General features: G+C 32.2%; 1 pseudogene; it reads left to right on the top strand.

Annotated features, from left to right (window-relative positions):
• Positions 1–9,066: 9,066 nt before the first annotated feature.
• LOC104234824 (uncharacterized) lies at positions 9,067–12,458 on the top strand (annotated as a pseudogene).
• Positions 12,459–21,344: the final 8,886 nt, after the last annotated feature.

The raw sequence follows: 21,344 nt of genomic DNA, 5'->3' as shown, positions 1-21,344 counted from the left end.
TGTGCTCCAACCTACGACAAGAACTTTGGGCTGGCCTTGTTTATATACCCAAATTGCTAGATGGGGCCCACGAGGAAAATCTAAATGGCTATTAAAATTTGTTAAAATATTTCATATATTATCATAATAATACTCCATCGGGTCCTAAATTATGTGAGATTTTTTTCCTGTTTGGTTAGTTGTTAAAAAAATGATAATTTCTATATTCTTTACCCCATCTGTCTCAATTTATGTGGCAGTGTTTGACTTGACACGAAGTTTCAAAAGAAATAAAGACTTTTGAAACTTATGGTCTAAAACAAACAATATATATTTAAGTGACTATAATTCATCGTATAATTTAAAGTTGAATTATTTCTAAATAAGAAAGTATGATATTCTTTTTGTAACAGACTAAAGGAAAGTATGACACGTTAATTGAGACAGAGGGAGTAATAATTTAAATATTTATTTTACCTTTAATGAGATGATTTGAAGTCATCCAAATAGTTACCACTAAATTTAGACCACAAGTTATAAAAAAATTTATTCTTTTAAAACCCTATGCCCAGATATTTTATATAAATTGGGATGAGGGAGTAATAGTAAATAAATGTAATTTGTAGGTGGATCCAAAAATAAAAAGAAAAAAGGAATAAGGGAGAAAAGAGGACAAACGGGGGAGAATGAAAGAAGAGTGACCAAGGAGGATGTTTTTGGTTTATTTTATGTTTTTTTTGTTGATTATTTTAGTGGCAAATTGGGCGATGGGCCATTAGCGCACGTGGGTCAAATTAATCAAGGCGGCCAGGTCAGACAAGTACTGAATGACGTCAGCGACCTAGACGTTCTTTTGACCTCACTTATTTTCATTAAATTTTATGGGTGAGGAAAATAGGAGCAAGAAAAAAGAAAAAGAAATAGGGAAAAAAAGAGAGAGAAAAAAGATTAACCAAAATTGATATACCAAACAACAACAACAATAACAATCCATTATAATTTCACGCGTGGATCTGGGAAAAATAGTACATATGCAGCCTTACCCCTATCCGGAGGTAGAGAAGTTGTTTCCGAAAAACCCTCGCACTAAATAAAAGGTTTTTCTGATACATGTCAAATAAATTAATGTATGATAAATGTTATAAAATCTAGTATATGCAGCAAAAGAAACGAAATCTAGCTTTAACAATTCAACTTTAATTCAAGAGATTACGAGATAATGACAATGTTAACAAAATCATGAATTCTTGAAAATAAATAATAAGGATCAACATTGACTAAAGGTGCAGAGCCAAAAAAAAAAAAAAAAACTTTCCTCAATTATTAACTGACTTGAAACAAAACACTTGTTTTCCAAGAATAGTTGGACTTAACTGGTATAAAATCAGGATTTTGACATTTATTACTACATACATTACGGCTATAAGCTCATTAAAAGTAGAGGAAGTTTAATGAGTTAAGTATTAAGTAGTGCAGCAAAAATATTTAACTCGTAGATAATATTGCACTTCCTTGACCAAATATAAAGATATGAAGGACGTGCCTTGAAAAATATAACGCACGTTCCAAATTGAAATCTATACTGCAAAAGAAATTTCAATGTTGTAAAAATTTTCAAAGTAGAATATTCAAGAATTCTCTATTTCTTAATTGTTTATTGTTTCCTTTTGTGTTTTTTTCTAGAACAAAAATTGAATCTGTAAAAACTTTTGTGAGTCAATGCTGTAATAGTTATTCAATAGAGGGTTCGCATAAAAATTGTATTCTAAAAGAAAAGAAAAGGGGATTTCCTTTGCCTCGGAATATTTTGACCATTATTTTGGATAAAGTCTTCTCTCTCTTCATCCTATGATTCTAGAAAAGTCGCACTTTCTGTTCGCTGCATGAATTATTTCAGGGGTAGTTTGGTTGATTGTGGGGTATAATTAATGTTAGTGTAAGCGTAAAGTAATATTTTCTTTACGTAAATATTTGATTCGGCATGAAATTTAAGGGGAAGTGTACTTTTGACCACTAATAATATATGTATTTATTTTTAAGCCACCGTTTAAAATATCTTTAGTCTTTAGCCACTGCTTTAATAAACTTTAACTGCCCGGACGAAAATACTCTTTTGCTCATGTCCTTAACTTCAGGACTACATGTCCTTAACTTTTGAACTTGGAACTCTAAGTTCAGGACTTTAGGACTAGATGTCCTTAACTTTTGAACTTGTAACTCTAAGTTCAGGACTACATGTCCTTAACTTTTGAACTTGGAACTCTAAGTTCAGGACTTCAAGGCTACATATCCTTAACTTTTGAACTTGGAACTCAAACTTCAAGACCAAGCGTCCTTAACTTTTGAACTTGTAAGTCAAAGTTAAGGACCTATTGTCCTTAACTTTTGAACTTGTAACTGTAAGTTAAGGACTGCTTGTCCTTAACTTTGGAACATGTAACTATAAGTTAAGGACTGTCTGTCCTTAACTTTTGGACTTGGAAATCAAAGTTAAGGATCTATTGTCCTTAACTTTTGAACTTGTAATTGTAAGTTAAGGACTGCCTGTCCTTAACTTTTGAACTTGTGTCATTAACTATTGAACTTAACTTTAGGACATCAAAACTACATTTCCTTAATTTTTGAACTTGAAACTCTAAGTTGAGGACCATGTCCTTTACTTTTGAATTTAACTTTAGGGCTTCAGGACTACATGTCCTTAACTTTTGGGAAGGAATTGCATTTCCTGTTTACTCATCACTCTTTTTCTTATTTTCACAACGTCATATCTTAATCTTTTTTTAAAATTTGGAACCTCTCCCCATTCTCCTTTTGCTTTTGTAATCGTTCCCTTATGTTCTTCATGCTTGTTTAACTTATCAACAAGAACTATAACCAAAGACATTTAACATTCAGTAGCATTAATAGAAGTTCGTACCATTTGGTGCTCTCGTTGACCTTTCTTACCAATGGGTGAAGGTGAGGTTCCGAATACACAATTGCGCACCTTAGATGCGGAAATGAAATAGTATAAATACATTGCATTTTCGTTTGAGAAAAGAGATAGAAGAAAGGGTAACACAGTCTTTTCATATTAATTTTAATAGACTAGTGGCTACTATTGCTAAGCATTAAAAATGTTGGATAAAAAGTAAATACCAGCTTAAACAGTGGCTACCCCACGCCATTTCTACGAAATTTAAGATTAAAAAAAGGCTTTAGAATTTTGCTCTTCAAAGTTTAAAGGGTGATTGTTTTGTAGGTTCATAATATTTATATGACTAAAAAAGCTTCTCATTAAACATAAATGAGTAAAATTGAAAGTTTAAAATTAAATTATTTTAAAAATATATCATTCTTTTTGGAACAAACTAATAAGAAAAATCTATCACATAAATTAGAAGGGGAGAGTGTAATGTTTGATTGGTCGCATACCAAAACGTACACAAGATTTTTCATAAATGATGTTAAAAATATAATTAAAGAAGTGAATAAATAATTAAATTACTATCATGACAAACAATTTTTTATATTTATATCGAATATATTTATTTTGCTTATTATCTATATAGACATATCTAGTAAAAAGAATCAAAAAAGTAGTACTCCGTGACACTGCTCGAAGGTATGTATATCCGCCCCTAGTCGCAGAAGAAAAAAATAGCCGTATTATTTAATACAGATTTGGTTGGTGGTCTTAACTAATACTCACATTAAATTATGCGAAAAGTATGATTATTTCAAATGAATTAAAATATAGAATAAAAATATGTATATTAGCAATAAATAAATTAGTACAAAAAATAAAAATATCTGTAGAGTAAGTAATTCTTGCATAAAAAAATAATTTCTTCATTGGCAATTACTATATAACAATTCTTTTCATTATAATTATCTTATATAATTTTTCCATTATTAATCACAAAAAAATAATAAATAAAATTTCACCTTCCAAATTTAGAACTTGAGCTGAGAACGTTGAGGAAATCTACTTTCTCTTTATGTTCACTGATATCTGATAGTGACAGCCCAATTTTCAGATTAAGACAAAAATAAACTGACAGGATTAGGAATAGTTAAAAATCCTATACTATGAAAGATACAATTGTCGTATCGTGTCAACTGTCGACCATCGATTAAAAAAAATGTATTTCTAGTTTCTAGTGATCAAATGAGAAAAGGAGTCCAATGTGCAGTCTTTAACTGAGTCCACTAATTTACTAATTCTAGTTTTATGAATAATTATCTATCATTATTTTTAAATATTTTTTTAATAGAAATAATGAACCATGCGAATTGCTAAGAAAAGTAGAACAAAGACTTGCAGCAACCGTGCATCGTTTTTTTTCCCTCGTTATTTCATTTAATTCTCAATTTGTTGTAGAGTGAGTATAAAGTTTACCAAATAGGATTAAAATAAAAATATAAAAAGCAAACTGTGAAAAAATATGGTCCAGTTAATAGTTTACATTCTGGTTATTTGATGTTCAAAAGAGTCATCAATTACTGAGAAGAATTTTCTATGGGGTGAATCATCAAACCAGTTGCGTGTTTTATCTCAATTTGATTTCTTACACCATTTTCTGGTCAGCATTTGCCCCCTTTATGGGATTCATGTGAACTTCTAATTTGTCTTTCAAGTCTTAAATTGTGCCAAATTCACGTTGGTTCACTAGCCTCCCAAGCCATGAAGTTGACATATACAGGAGAATAGCCATGAACGGACTATACTTTTTGTTCCAATAATTTTATAAAACATCAACAACAAAAACCCGGTGAATTATCACAAGTCGGGTTTGATGAGAGTAATGTGTACGCAGACCTTATCCTATTTTGGGAGGACAGAGAAATTGTTTCCGATAGATTCTCGGCAAAAGAAAAGTTGAGTTTCAATAATTTTTATATTTTATTATATAACAATGGGATACAAAACGACATCTATTTCGTCCAAATTCAGTATTTTCGATGGGAAGCATAGATTTATACATGAAAATTTATTTAAATTTCAACAAAACTTATATTTAACTTAGCCAATAGAACCCGCTAAGCTAAGATCTTGAATCCACCTCTGATATAGGAGGTGACCTAAGAAAATAATTAGAGAAAATATGGGAATCCATTACTCAAATGGTCACTCAACTATCCCAAATTATCTCATAAAGTCACTTTTCTTTCGTTTGTAATAACAAAGTCACTGAACTATGCTTATTGCACTCAGAAGCTCACTCAACTAGATTTTCCAAATTTTGGAAAGCCAAATACCTATTTTACCCTCTAAATTATAAACATTTATATTCTTCTTATTTTTTTAAAAACTTTTTAATATTATGATTTTTCCCTTTTAATTTTACATTATGGACTTACCTATAGAATAAATAAACATTATTTATGAATTGAAAAAAAATTATTTAAGCATATATAATGCTGGAATAACAAAATAATGAGCAATAGTAAAAAAAGTAATTAGAATAATTTGTTAATAATAATAATTTTAGGATTAACAAAATTCAAAAATTTATTTACATAATTCAGAATGAAAAAAAATAAAGGTTGTAAAATATATATTCCATGTACGTAATATAAAAATAATTATTTAAATAAAGGTATTTTTACAATATACATTATGTATTCTTGAAAATTATGTTCAATTATATTATATATATTCCATGCACGACTTAACATAGCATATTTTACCCTATACAGATAGTCCCCCTGCTTTCCGGTGACATAACTTTGTGTCGTCGGAAAGTTGGTCGAATCATAATAATATAATTGAGCATAATTTTCAAGAATATATAATGTATATTGCAAAAATATCTTTATTAAAATAATTATTTTTATATTACGTGCATGGAATATATATTTTATAACCTTTATTTTCTTTCATTCTGAATTGTGTAAATAATTTTTTGAATTTTTGTTGTTAATACTAAAAAGTTTTTTAAAAAAAGAAGAAGAATATAAATATTTATAATTTAGAGGGTAAAATAGATATTTGGCAATCCAAAATTTAGAAATCCTAGTTGAGTGGCCTTCTGAGTGCAATAATCATAGTTCAATAACTTTATTATTACAAACGCAAGAAAAGTAACTTTAGGAGATAATTTGGGATAGTTGAGTGACCATTAAAGTAATTAGCTCGAAAATATGGTAGGGTACATTAGAGTTTGTCACTCTTAACAAAATGTCACTTGTCAATTAAAATAGAAACAAAATATTGAAAGGATGGAAATTGAATTGTCTAAATACACACCCCCTTGAAATGTCACAAAAAGTCGTTGAAATTTGGATATTGTTGAGGTTTGAAAGTCCTCCTGAAAGAATGGATACTGCACCTTGATATTGACCTCTCCATCAAAGGCTGATTCCACACTTGGCTACTAATCTTTAATTCTCCATTTGGGAATTTCCAGGAAACCAGTTTTATAGTTTCTTTTTTATTTTTAGGGATTTTCTTGGCATTATGCTATCCATGCGAGACAGATTATGCTTTTTGTTTTTGGGCCTCAAATGTATGTTTCCACAATTTTGTATTAATTTGACCAACTCTTGCACTACAATATTTTTGGCCTATAGCCACACTAATTATAGACAACACTGGAAAAGTATTGCCAAAAGTATCTATAGATAAGCTTATAAAGTATGGTCTTTGACTAAAGTTTTTGGCCACACTTAAAAAGTGTGCTCTTATAATATAAAGACAACACTTCTTAAGTGTTGTCAATTTACAAATTATTTGGCAACGCTTATTAATTATAATTCAACGTTTTTGAAGAGTTGTTATATTCTAATACCAAATTTAACGCTTTATAAGCGAAACCTAAAAATTTGTTATAAAAAATTTCTCTTAAAATTTCCCCCCAAATACACAGGTAATGAAAATATTTCCCTCCTCCTCACCCAATACTCAAAAGGCAAAGTAATTAAAACATAAGATCCTCTAGAACGTTTCCCTTTCTTTTCCTCCTTACCCTAACCTTGTTATTTTTTTTTTCGCCGCTGCTGCATTGTGTTGCTGCTCCTTAACTATAACAAATTTCCATCCTTTCTCTATTGGTTAGTATTTCTTTTACTCAAAGGTTTTTTGTACTTTTTTTTCGATTTTTGATGAAAAAATAATCTTCTATGATGTATATACATGGGTATGTTGGTATAGTTTTCATTTTATACGCAATATTTTTAAATTTTTTCTAATTTTAGATTCTTGGGCTGAAAAGAAGTAATATTATTTTGCTTAATTTCTGGGTATAAGTTTTAGTTGTTTTTACTAATTTCAGATTCTTGGGTTGAAAAGGAGTAATCTTCACTATTTGATTTTGGTTATCTTTGATTGATGTTCCTTCTTATACTTAAAGTTTTAATTTATTTAGTTTCTTATTGAATTTTTTTGGGGCCGATAGAAGTTAAACAGGATTCGAGGAGTTGTTAAAAATTCGTAGAATATATTAGGAATTTACAGAACAAACGTGCATTATGGTGTTTCTAGCCATTCCACACAAGTTTGGTGTGCCTGATGCAGTGCTTTAGAAAGGGTTACAAATTCTTTACATTAAAGGAAAAATTAAATACGCTGTTGATCAGGAATTCTCTACATTGGAATCTATAGTTGTGATGCATTATTGTGGATCTCGATTCAGATATGTTTTGTTCATCTAGCTATGTGGATTGTGCAATATAGGAAGATAAAATGTGGTTTTGTGATTTCTCTCCTTCAATCATAGAGTTATTAACGTTAATGGATTTTAAATTCCGATTCCGTGTTCTAATATGCCCTTTCTTAAAAGCAGCACGCAATAATGAATTGTTTGGCTGGTCTGGTGTTCCTTATACTGTATTCATTAATTGTTGAAAAATAAGTTATCTTTTTGTTTGATTTTGGGTGTCAAAGCTTTAATCGATTTTTACAATGCATACGTTTACTGATATTTGTATTCAACCTAATTATACCGAAAGATTTCACAAGTAGCGCGTTATTTGCTTGAGTTTGTGATTTTAAAATATTTTGAAATTGCTTTTGAATTAGATGGTTATTTTGACTTAATTTTAGTTGTACAACCAATTTTGGAGGTGCTAAGTATAGCTTGTAAATGTATAGATCGTGATCTGTGTCAGAGGCCCTCGAGTGATCAAGTGGTTTCATGGCTTGAGACAATTGGAATTGGAAAAAATAGATGAAATTCATCTACTTTTTCCTTGTAGTCTTAGCTTATATTACTTACAAAGTGAAAAAGACCAATGTAAAGCAAACAGAAAGTCTAATTTTATAGAGTTGATTATAAAACTGATAAATTGCTTTTTGGTTCACTTGGTTTCATCCACAATATCTTTCATACAATATGAGATAGTGACAATTATGTTTGTATAGATATGCTTACCTTGGGCATGAGTCCTTTACCAAGCTACATTCATGTTTTATTTGTTATTTTTTTATTTTTTGGGATCGAAAAGCTATTTCATTATATATATTTAAAAGGACTAGAAAAGCCAGTGCATGAGTTTGAACTTATAGTTATAGGATCATTACAAGCGTTGTTGGTATCCCTATTAATTTTGTGTGCGTAAAATTATTATATTACCTTCATGAACTACTTGGTTTATAATTTTATTACTTGTTGTCGTTGTTCTGTGGAACCTATTAATTTTACTCCTTTTCTCCACGAAGATTAGTCACACTCAGGTAGATTTGTGGTGGACTTGAAGTTGGGTTTGCTTAGCGTACCTGTCATGACTAGGTAAAAAGTCTTATTAGTTTACAATACATTAGTTTGCAAATTCACTCTTGATGTTTCGGATTTATTTTATAGTCAATGCTTAAATGATTATATATTTGAAGATCTAATAAATTTAATTTTAAGGAATTCAAATGTTCCATCCAAGGAATAGATGGATTTACCAAGATATAGCAAAGAGTATATCGATGGTGTTCAATCTTTCTTAGATTATGCTTACACTTATGGAGATCCTCAAGGCAAAGAAATTCAATGTCCATGTACAAAGTTTTGTAATATCCGATGGACTCGAAGGAATGTAGTGTATGATCATCTAACATGCTATGGATTTGTTTAAAGTTATACAAGATGGATTAATCATGGGGAATGGGATATTCCGATGAGTGTTAACTGTGACATCGATGATAATGTTTACTCGTACGATGATATTGATGGGTTGTTGAATGATCAATTTAGAGATATTGCACATACTGGAGGAGTGTATGAAGGTCCAAATGAAGATGCCAATAAATTCTATAACTTAGTTGACGAGGCAAGCCAAGAATTATATCCTGGTTGTAAAGGATTCTCTAGATTATCTTTCACAATCCGTTATTTGTTGAAGTGTCTACATGGATGGAGCAATGCGTCTTTCACTTCTCTTTTAGAGTTATTAAAAGAGGCAATGATGAAGGCAGTGCCTTTCTTTAATACGGGAATATGTCATTTTTGACACATTTCCACCATTGTTTGGACGATTTGGGACCCCCCAAGGAGAGAGATTTCACCTAGCATCTTGAGGTAAGTTCATCCTACTTATTTTGAGTTTAATACTTGAGTTTGGGTAGATTAACACACAAAGATTAGGGAAAAATTATGGGGTTAGAGCAAAACATATGGTTTTGATAAAAATTAGATTTAACCACAAAATTTATTATGGAATGGAGTAGAAATCATATATTATTGATCTTTAGTTTATAGAGAACAACTTTCTTCAAAATATTTCTGAATCCGGGCACGTGAGTCAGGGGTCGGATTTTAGGAAACTTGTGTTTAAGGTTGGGAAATTACTTTAGCCATTAAAATGCGAATTCTTGAGCTTGTATTGACTAGTTCCTACCTCGTTTAATTACTTTTGGATTGTTCGGCTCCAAATTGAGGGTTTGCGCACGTTCTTGATATTGGAAGTATGCTTTGGAGCGAGGTGAGTCTCCTTTCTAACCTTGTAAGAGGGAATTATCCCCATAGGTGAGTTAATTAATCATGTGTTGCTAATTGTGGGGGCTACGTACGTACGAGGTGACGAGAGTTCGTGCGTAACTACTATTATATTAATTGTCCGGATAGTTTAGGACCTGTATCATGCTATATTTGCAAATGTCTATCTCCTTTCATGTTAATGAGATCACTTAGGACTTGGGTTGGAAATAAATGTATGAGAACGCATGCACTCACTTGATAACTTGTATGAATTTATTTGACTATGATTGTGCCTTACGTGCCCTCTTGATGATAATTGATATTTGTGGATCAAGCCGATCGCCTCGGTAGAAATAGATGCATCTATGGTTCGTGCCATTCGACCCTCTGGCAGTGCACATTTCCTTTTATGTTGGACCGGGCCGTACGACCTCAGTATAATGTGCGCATGCTATCTATGTGAATTTTTGTGACGACCCGGCCGGTCGTTTTAAGAATTAATGCCCTGATCCCCTATTAACTGCTTTCCCCAAGTTTATTTCTGCTATTTTGATTTGTCGGGATGCTCGGTTTTGAGTTTCGGAAAGTTTTGGGACACTTAGTCCCTAAATGAGAGCTTAAGTGTTGGAAAGTTGACTGTAGTCGGAATAGTGTGAAGACGGTCTCGGAATGAAAATCTGAGGGTTCCGTTAGCTCCGTTGGGTGATTTTGGGATTAGGAGCATATTCGGATTGTGTTTTTGGGTTAGGAGTGTGTTCGGATTGTGTTCGGATTCCTGAATTTCCAATTTCTGCCACAACCAACATTCTTAGATGATTGATTGCTACAATGCGATATGGTATACAATGCAAACAGTTTACAAGAAGTAAATTTAGTGGCAACACTCATATGCCTAATGGAAAATTTTGTAGTAAGATGTGAGAATCAAGTTTAAATCAAACATATTGAAACATGACCGAGTGAAACATGTGTAAGTGCTTTAGGTTTCTAGGCATTTAGCCGCTTTTCACTAATTTGCATAGTTTTGAGTATGCCTGTAGAGGGATCATTATCAGACTGTTATTTATTTATTTAATAAATCCTCTTTGTTGTATTTATATAACACTGATTATTCTAGTAGTGGAACAGTTTTCTCCTTTAACTATGACTTGTAGAGGAACAGGGTTATGAGCTTGTTGAAGCTTTTTCTATATAAAATTGTAATTATTGCAAGGTCACTGAAGGAATACAACAAGCTCATAACCCTTTTCCTCTACGAACCTTTTGTGGTCATTATTTTCTTATGTTCTTTGTTTTTGTTGTGTGTTTCTTTTGTTAGATTGAAGGGATTTTCACATAAAGAACATTAATCTAACCTGACTTGTTGAAACTTATTTTAGTGTTCATTCTATATTGACTTGTAAGTGATGTTCAGTAATTCTTTTTTTGACAGTCTGAACTTCAAAATCATCAAAGTTCCGGAGAAACACTAGATGATGCATTTAGGGTTGTGTTTGGAAAGGAGCAGCCCGGTCGAATTAGATGTTATGGTAATCGGTCACGATAAGCTCTCTGGAAAAAGAAGAGGAAATCAACAAGCTTAAACAAAAGCATGCTAATGAAATGATTTCTCTGAAGGAAGAAATGAAGGAAATGATGAGAGAAGAAATGCGAAACTTTTGTATTCAATTGGTACAAAATAACCCTGGACTGGATATTCATAATATACAAGGGTGTGCCGAATCTAATCTTCCTTCACCTGTTGATGCAAGTAGTGCACGAGCTATGAGAGGTCAAAATCTGCCACATTCTTCTGGCTCAACTCATGCTCCAAGTCTTGGAAAGGTATTTATATTTCACACTATTGAAAAATACCTCAGGTTAACTTACAACACCATGCTTTTCTAAATTATTTGTTTTTCATAGAAGGTAAAATATTTGCTTTTGATGGTTGTGTTACATAACATGAGTTATGAATGAATGGTTGGATAATATGTTTTAGAAATAGAAAGAGCTTCTCTGGAAATTGCTAAAATTGGAAAGACTTACCAACTTGTCAACTCAGATGAACATTCCAACTTTCTTAAGAAGAATAATCGAAACCCTTCTGATTATCGACCTGATATTGCTCATCAGGCAATGCTTTCAATTTTAGATAGTCGAGTGAATAAAGCTGGGAGATTAAAAGCTTTGTATGTGAAGACTGAGAAAGGTGATCTATTTGAAGTAAAATCTCATGTTCGTATCCCTAGGACGTTTAAACGATTTGCTGGCATTATGTTGCAGCTGCTACAAAACCGGAGCATAACTAATGTTGGTAAGCAAGAGAAACTGTTACGTGTTATAGGAAACCCTGTTTCAAAGCACCTACCCATTGACTGTCGAAAGATAGGCTTCTCTCATAGTTCTGAGAAGCTGGTGGATATTCAGGAATATGTTAATGGCATCAACAAGGACATGAACCTTGTTTTTGTGGTTGGGGCAATGGCCCACGGGAAAATTATTAAAGATTATATCGAAGATTATTTATTGATTTATGATTATCCATTGAGTGCTGCATACTGCATATCCATGATCACAAATTCTTTGAAGCGCAAACGGAAGATTTTGTAGACTTGGTACCTTACTCTGGTCTTCGTTGCAACGTGTACTTTCTAGAATATTTTGTTTGTTTTCTTTTCTATAGGTTTTTCTGGTTGGTTAATCTATTATTATGTAAAATATTAAAGAAGTGTTAAATGGTTCTCTTCTACATTTGAAATGCCCTTAGGTCATTTACAATCAATTTGAAATGGCCATAAAAAAAAGATGACTTTGCCTAATATGATAGTGAAGATTTTTAAACCTAACATCAGTTGTTATAATATTTTCAAATACATAGAACTTATTGATCGCACACTTTCTGTGTGTATGTGTGTGTGTGTTCTGAAGGTAATATTAGACCTACTTAAACAGGAGTCCAGATTACTATCAAATTTTCTCAATGCATTTCAATTAGTTTTGATGAATGGTTTGTTGTGGTATAAATTGACAACTTTGACTATTTCATGTGTATACTGTAAGCAGTTTGATTCTTTTTCTTAGTGTTATAGACACCTTATCAGTTTCTTGATTGGGTTTGAGACTCTGTTTATGCAAGCTTGTGAAGATATTCAATGATTCTTGTCTTTTTTCAGATCTACATACTACTATTATGCATACGCTTTCGTATTAACTTTGTGGGTTATCTAGGTAAAGTTCTCTGCATATTATATGTATGTTTTTTCCTAATTTTTAATTTTATTTTGAATGTGTAGGAAAATGCGGGTGATGCAATTGGAAGTGGTGGCTGCAAATCAATTTGACCTATTGAAGTGAATGGGGAAGAGTTTTTGAAGAATTGTAATGTTTTTAGTAATATTGATAGTTATATGAACAAATTTTGTTTTGTAGCATTTATTGCCGGTGAACTTGGAGTAGTGCTTTATTAATATGGGCAATACTACACAAATTATATTTCTTTGTTCAGGTCCATTTCAAGTATATGCATTTGACCTATTTTTATTCTGTTACTTATTATCTTATTTAATGCTTGAGATCATAATGTATATGCTTGAAAGAAATATGAATACAGAATTTATTGTAGGCAACTAAAATTTATTAACCACACAATTGTGGCAAAAATAAATATTTTAAAGCATACACAAAATTGTCATATTTAGAAATGTGGCCATAGGGACAGTCAATTTGGCGCTACGATTGATGATTGTTGCTTTAGAAGCCACACTTTAAAAGCGTGGTCTATAAGAACCAAAGGCTACACTTTAAACATGTAGCTTCGTAGCTTTTTTACCGCATTGGCCACACTTTTGAAGTGTGGCTTCTAAGGCGACGCGTAATAAGCGTGGCCATAGGTCAAAGGTTACGGTTCTTTAGGCCACCCCCGTAAAAGCGTAGCCTAAAGGCGCAAAGTGTTGCCTTTGATCAAATACTACACTTCTTGACATTTTAGGCCACACTTTTCAGGGGTGGCTGGAGGCCTTAAATATTGTAGTGTTGCTTTGAATTAGGGTGCTTGCTAGTATTCATCAAAATTGAGCATATGTGGTTCTACTTGTTTAACCAAAAATATATCTTTTGAATCAAAGTCTAATTTTTGAAGGAATCAAGTTTCTGATAATCAAGTTTTGCTTCACTTTCTCAATGATATCAAAGGAAAATAACAAGAATAACTAAGGAAATAATTGATTGCAAAATCAAGGTAGAGAATTTCGAGAGAGCAGAAAAGTAAAGTGTATATTTCAATATTGTCTCAAATTTGTTCTTACAAATAGAATTCTATGCCCTTATATAGGAATATACAATAGTAACGGTTTTCCCTCATAATTTGGGATAATTATGGGCATTAATAATATTGATTGCCCATTATTTTGGTTTCTCATAACTGACACATTTATCGCTATAAATGCCTTATATCTATTACGGTTCCCCTTCCTTATTTCTTTCCGCTCCATGTATCTTTCCTTCTTTTTATTATTAATTCATTCTTTGCCAGCTGTTAGGCTTGGTACCGTCTCGTGGGTATTTTTTTCCCGTGCCTTTTCTTTTTCTATCAAATTAGATTTTCAGGTGTTGCTATATTATTATTCCACGCGTTATGCCATGTCAACAGTCTAATATTTCACGTGTAGTTCTTTTTCACCACCAATACAATACTCGCATTTTTTTTACGAATAACAACAATAATAATATATTTAGTGTAATTCCACAAATGAGGTATAAGGAGGGTAGTGGGTACGCAGCCTTACCCCTATTTTGTACAGATAAAGTAGTTATTTCTGATAGACTTTCTGCTCAAAATAAACATGCGTAATCAATATTTGTTGCAAAAAAAAAAAAAAAGTTTTACTCACATTTTCCTTTTCTTGAATTGGGAATGTTAAGGAGATTGCTTGTTCATATCACATTTGTGTTTTGATTAAAAGATATGTATTTCCAATTTAATTTTTAGCGATAGGGTTAGTTTGATGCAAACATTCAATATGTCACTTCTAGAAAACTGCCCAAAACGGTCCACGAAACTAACCGAAATAAGTCGGAAACATAGAAAAATCGATCGATTTTAATTCGTCAAAAAATCAGTTATCGCTAACGTGTGGCAAAGATGGTCTCAATTTTTGACCGGAGTCGGTCAGTTAATTCAACCAAAGTCTTTTCAAGCTTAATTCTCTATCTGTTATAAGGCAGGTCGCACTTACGCATAACCAAGAATTGTATGCAGTGATAGACTAATAATTCATAATACCAATCAAATTAAGCATACAATGAGTAACCTAAAATAGTGTAATTTAGTAACAAAGAAATTAAAGTTGGAGTATACAAAAACTTCAATATCAAGATTCGATTTTCTACATTGACGGAGTTCCAGTTCTTACATTGTTCGTCAAAGTGAGTGGTCCAATCTTATTGATCTTTACTCCTTGATCAATATTACAAAGAGACAATAGAGCTACTTTCGTAACATTTCAAGAATATGTAACTGCTTGTTTTTTTCTTCTTTCATTTCTTTAAGAGTTCTGTTTCTCTTTCTTTCATTTACCAGCGTGATAATAATGTATGACAGTTTTCGTCGAAAGTTTGGCATTCAGCTTTATCAAAACAGATAAAAAGGCTCATTGATTGAAAGGTCCAACTCGTAGTATTGGTATAAGGGAAATACTTTTATTTACTTAATTATATTTTTGAGATGTTTTTCACGTGAGATTCATATTATGTTTTGGTTAATCACGGGTAAATTCATTTTTTTATTTTTATATTGGATCGCAGTGAAATTTGAATTCAGAACTTTTGTTTGCTCTGATACCATATAGTAATGTGTGATCATCTCATAAAAAATTTAAATTGTTAGAAAGAGCATATTTTTATTTAATAATTATAGTTTCAATAATTTTTATTTTTATTTAGCTATTATATAATTGTATACTGCTCTTAGAATATCGGTTCTAATGCTTTACACGGTGATATTGAACTCTTGAAACATTATCAAGAAATCAGAGCTCAATGTTTTAAAGACAACCTAGTAGCCAAGATGTCAAATTCCAATCATATTTTCTTTTATGAATTATATGAATATTAAAAAAAAATCAGGTACTTGATAGGAAAACTACCATTTTTTATTTCTCTTCAATGATATGGAATTTCTGCTAGGAGCTCTGTTCGAGAGAAAGCACTAACTCTAATTCTGCCAATATCCAACTACAGGAAGAAATTAATTAAAAATAAAATTTGCATAAGTAATTTTACTTAATAAGGAAAGCTTTTCATTCTAAGAAAGTCCACGAATCAATGGGCGCAATACTCCTGAACCTCCAACTGATTAGTGCCATTAATTAGGCAGAAAATTGGTAGAATCCTAGAAACTAATCCCTATCACCTTCATATTAATTCAGATTAACAGTCGCATTCCCTCAAGTTTTATTATCTGTTTTTGTCAATTTAATATATTTATAGGAAGCTTATTCGAAACTTCTTTATACTTACCTAAGCTTTTGGAAACTGACAAGTGGTGAAGAAATCTATCAAGCAATATGATATATAGCATTCGGAATTAACTAGTCAAGTTTTCAACAATATGTTTGGATGCTCTAGCGTGCTGCTTAATATTGAGAGTGACATGTTATATATTATTATACCCTAATTATTCTAGCTGGAATCTATCTATGTATACACCCCCCCCCCCCCCAAATCTGGCGCCATGGATCTCAAACCTAACGGGCTCGGGATGAACATAATTTTAGTATATGCACATATTTTAATTTTTTTGGCACCTGTATATATAATTTGAGTTAAAAATAATAAGCTCAATTGAACTTACCGATATAATCGTGTTCCGTGTTCCGAAGAGAATTTTTTTAGGTAATTAATAAATTGGTTTAAGAAAAGGAGCATATTATCAAAGATCTTGTGATGCAGAATCATAATTTGTTAATTCATTTTGGTACATCCATAGATATGCTATTAGGTAGGAGTATTTAAAATAGATGTCATTACATCTTGCGCCGATAACGATAACTGACGACAATAAATAAAGTCACAACTCACAATAATATAATATCCAAAAAAAAAAAAAATGTTCACAGAAGTCTTGATGATGAACAAATGCAAACTTGGTTAGGCAATATAGGATGGCAACAGATTCATGGTACATAGTCGATTCCTATGTATATTATTTTTTCCACGTATTCATAGAAACTATTACCTTGTCCCACTCTTTAGGGGCGGATATAACCTATCGACTACGAGTTTATCTAAACTCATAATTTTTTATACGAACTATAAATATATATTTAAAAACTTACTAAAATTTTAATAAATATTAAATTTGAACCTATAATACGAACAATACAATGAGTTTAATATTAAAATTTTTAAAAGTCGAACCTATTAAATTTAAATTTTGGATTCGCCGTCTGTCCTTTTCCCGCACCTGAATTTTTAATGGTCAACACTAGTACCAACTTGATGCTGTTGCTATCGTAGTTGCCTCCTATTAAAGTAACGTACACTTACTATTGTCACTTTCAACTCTTTTTCATTATGACAAATTTCCAGCAACCTATTGCTCTCATTTCACATTCTTTTTATGAGGGTTTGGGATTTAGTCCTCCACGTTGGCATTTTTTGTGAATTTTGGTTGCAGCTAATTAGTATTCATGCGACTAGCTATCACATATCACAAAGAAAGGAGGATTTTAGTTACCCCATTTGTCCCATTAATATACCATTTTTTTACTATGTATTAAAAAAAATGACACCTTTTATATTTAGGAATGAAGTTAGTTTAAACTTGTCATTTTATATGACACATTCTTTTAGTATGTATTAAAAAGAATAATACATTTCATCATTTTATTCTTGGTGATATGATTGTATAGTCATAAAATGTGATGAGATATTTAAGACCACAAATTTTATAGGTTTTTCTTCTTTTCTTAAACTTTATGTCCAGTCAATCTCCTTCACATAACATGAAAAAAACGAATATCTATATGAACATTTTATAACTAAGCCACCGTATTTGAAGAAAATTTACGAAACTTTTGTGATGTATTGGACAAAATTTTGATAATATTGAACTCTGTGAACAAATTGAGAAAATTGCAACTTTTAAATAAATATATTTTTTGCTTTGAGTCGAGAATGAGCTTGTAAACAAGCTGACACGGAAGGAATTTATTTTTTTTTGACCAAATATTAATTAGCATTGCTTTGAAGGAAATATTGGACGAATTACAGCCAGCGACCTCCATTTCCTTTTGAAGAAATTAAATTTTTTTTTTCTATGTCTAGTTTGACCTTTAATTAGCATGCAGAGGAAATCAAATATCCAGCGGCCAAGTGCCCAAGTCTACCAAGATTGGAAAAGTAACGTAAAATTGGAGACTCACCAAAAATTGTACAATTTTGTCTAGAGGAAATATTTGTATGTCATTGTAAAACCATAACTGCTATTGTTTCCAATATTAGTGACTAGTGGCAGAAAAATGGTTAAAAGAAAACAGTTCATTCATATTATTTATTAAAAAATAGGTCGGATAATGAACTTTTTAAAACCAGGTCAAATATTAATAAGAACTATATAATCCACTGAAAAATGGATAGCTAATGAATAAAAAAAATTAAATATATAATTATAAAGTACAAGATATATGGAATGAGGGCCGGACGTGCACGTTTGTCTCTGAATTATTATTATAAACAACAACAACACAGTATGATCCCACTTAGTAGGGTCTGGGAAGGGTAGTGTGTACACAAACCTTACCCCTACCCTGGGGTAGAGAGGCTGTTTTCAAATAGACCCCCGACATCCTTTCTTCAAGAACTTCCCACCTTGCTCTTGGGGAAACTCGAATTCACAATCTCTTGATTGAAAATGGAGGTTGCTTACCATCATAGCACCCCTCTTGTCTTTTGAATTATTATTATACACGAGGTAAAATGAATCTGGAACACAAGGAAACTATGAATAATAAGCACACTTGTTATTAGTGGTCTTTGTCAAATAATAGAAAGAAGCTTTAGAGGGCCAATCCAAGTGTGGCACCCCACCCTATAGCTTGCAACTAGCCTCTTAGATTGTACTCATTGCCATCAATTTAGGCATTCCACCAATTTTACTTGAAATATTGTATAAAATATTCCTACTATTCCAAATCCAATTTGTGTAGTTTAAATTCATTCAATATCTGAGTTTAAAAAGAAATAAAATCCTTAAATTTTATGATCTTAACCATATCATATTGTTTGAGTAACTATAAAGTATAGAGTTATATTTATCTTAACATGACCTTGGTGTTGGTATAAGAACTTGGTTAATAGTTAATTAAGATATTTATAGTTAAACTATATTCAGATACAAAAATGCATTATTATTTTTGGAACAAATTAATAAAGAAATAGTGCCATATAAATTTGTACCTACGGAGTAGCATGTAATATATTTTCTCTACATATTAATATTTAGAGGTGAATTCAAAATCTAAAGCTAGTAAATTCGAAATTAGTGTGATCTGATTACATTTACAAATTTTTATTTTTAATACAAATAAACATAATTCTAGAATAAAATAATGAATTGAAAATGACAAAAATAGTCCCTTATATTTTGGGCGAGATTTAATAAGGTTCTTTAAATATACTCATAATTAGTTTTAGTCCTTTAAGATTGTTAAAAACGAATATTTTTAGTCTCTGCCAAATATTTTAAATTTTTTATTGTTAGATTTAAAAATTTATTTTAAAAAAAGAATTTAAGATGAAGTCACATTTTGAGATGAAGTTTTTTTTTTACCGTTTGTGATATTTTTGGTCCACTTTTGCACTCTTGTGCAACTTTTTGAGGTGCATTTTCAGCTATTCTTTTAATTTATTTATGGTGTTTGATGCAGCTTTTGATGTTGCGGGTTTCGATATTTTTATAGGGTGTGCATGGCATTTTTTGGTTAAACATTTTTTATACAGTTCTTGTTGAATAAATTTTATAAAAATATTTAACGAAGACCGAAAATGCTTACTATTGGCAATTTAAAGGACTAAAATTGCCTTGTACTATATGTATGGGTTCAAATTTGACCGATCCCGACCAACGACGAGCACGACAAACGACCAGGTATCTTCGAGTCGACGTTCCGAGGGAGACGACCTTAAGGCAAAAGAAGAGACTGTACGACCCTTGTAATAGTATAAGCCCATTGGGGGACATTAGGAATATTCCGTCGAATATTCCTTGTATTTTGTCTTTTATAATTTAGAAGAGTTTCTCTCTTAGCATAAAATGGGGAAAATAATCTTGTAACAGGGCATCTGGGCTCTGAAGAGATTGTACTTCTTGAATGAAAGGAAAATTAACGACCATCTTCTCTTCATCTACTATTCTTTCTAGAGATTATTATATTCCGCTAAGATTTACCCCTTCATCTTTAATTGATTTGTTCAAAAAGATTTTAATATCTTTTGAGTCAAACAATTTGGTGCCGTCTGTGGGAATTTTTATAGCTGAAATCGTAGTTTTCATCTAAATCCTTGAAAGTAATAGTCACTTTTCTTCAACTTCATAAAAACCAGCGATGGCGGGAAAGGGAGAAGCGAGGCTAAAGGCAGTAGTGGATGTCACGAACAACCTCCTGAATTCCCTCAACGAAGCCAGTGGAGAAGATAATGAGAATACAATAACGAGTGTTACGCCGGAGGGGGAGATCTCACTCTTCCGCATGGGGATCTAACGATCTTGCGCGAGAGGGGCACCTCAACATCCACGACAGGAGAAGAGCCACCAGCAGTCAAAAGGCTACTAGAAGAATGGTTAACGAGTGCATTGAGCAACATGCTCGAGAAACCCATTCAGGGAGGCGTCGAAGACGCGCCAGCCACAGAAATCGCAGCTGCTGCCGATGAGCCAAACGCTACACGAACAGGTAACACCCGCACTATTACTGATGCAGGTGACGACGCACTTATGACCATCTTAAAGAAAATGGAAGAGATGGAAAATGAGAACAAAACACTCCGCGACCAGATAAAGGAACATCAGGAAAGGGTCGATAAAATACCAGACGCTCCGAAGCTGTTACCAAAATGCGATGTGGGCCGATTCGTTGAACAGTCATACAGCGAAGGGGCAGCTCCCCATTTTATTCCGAAGACCTTCAAAATGCCGCCATACTTGAAAATATAGGATCACTTAATCCATTACGTTACCGCAGTAAAGGGTAATGATCTATCAAAAGAACAGGTACCGATGCTGCTGAAAAAGTTCGGTGCAACTCTGATAGGGGAAGCATTGACATGGTATTCCCAACTACCAGCACGATCGATATCGACGTTCGAGATGATGGCGGATAAATTCGCTACCGCTCACGCGGGAGCGAAAAAGGCCGAGGCTAGGGTTAATGATATCTTCGCCGTCAGGCAAATAACGGGCGAGGGACTTCGGGATTTCCTAGCACGATTCAACCAAGT

The sequence above is a fragment of the Nicotiana sylvestris genome, chromosome 1, assembly GCF_000393655.2.
Source record: "Nicotiana sylvestris chromosome 1, ASM39365v2, whole genome shotgun sequence".
NCBI classification, from domain to species: Eukaryota; Viridiplantae; Streptophyta; class Magnoliopsida; order Solanales; family Solanaceae; genus Nicotiana; species Nicotiana sylvestris.
Note: the sequence above shows the minus strand (reverse complement) of the source record. Positions and strands in the feature narration are given on the sequence as shown.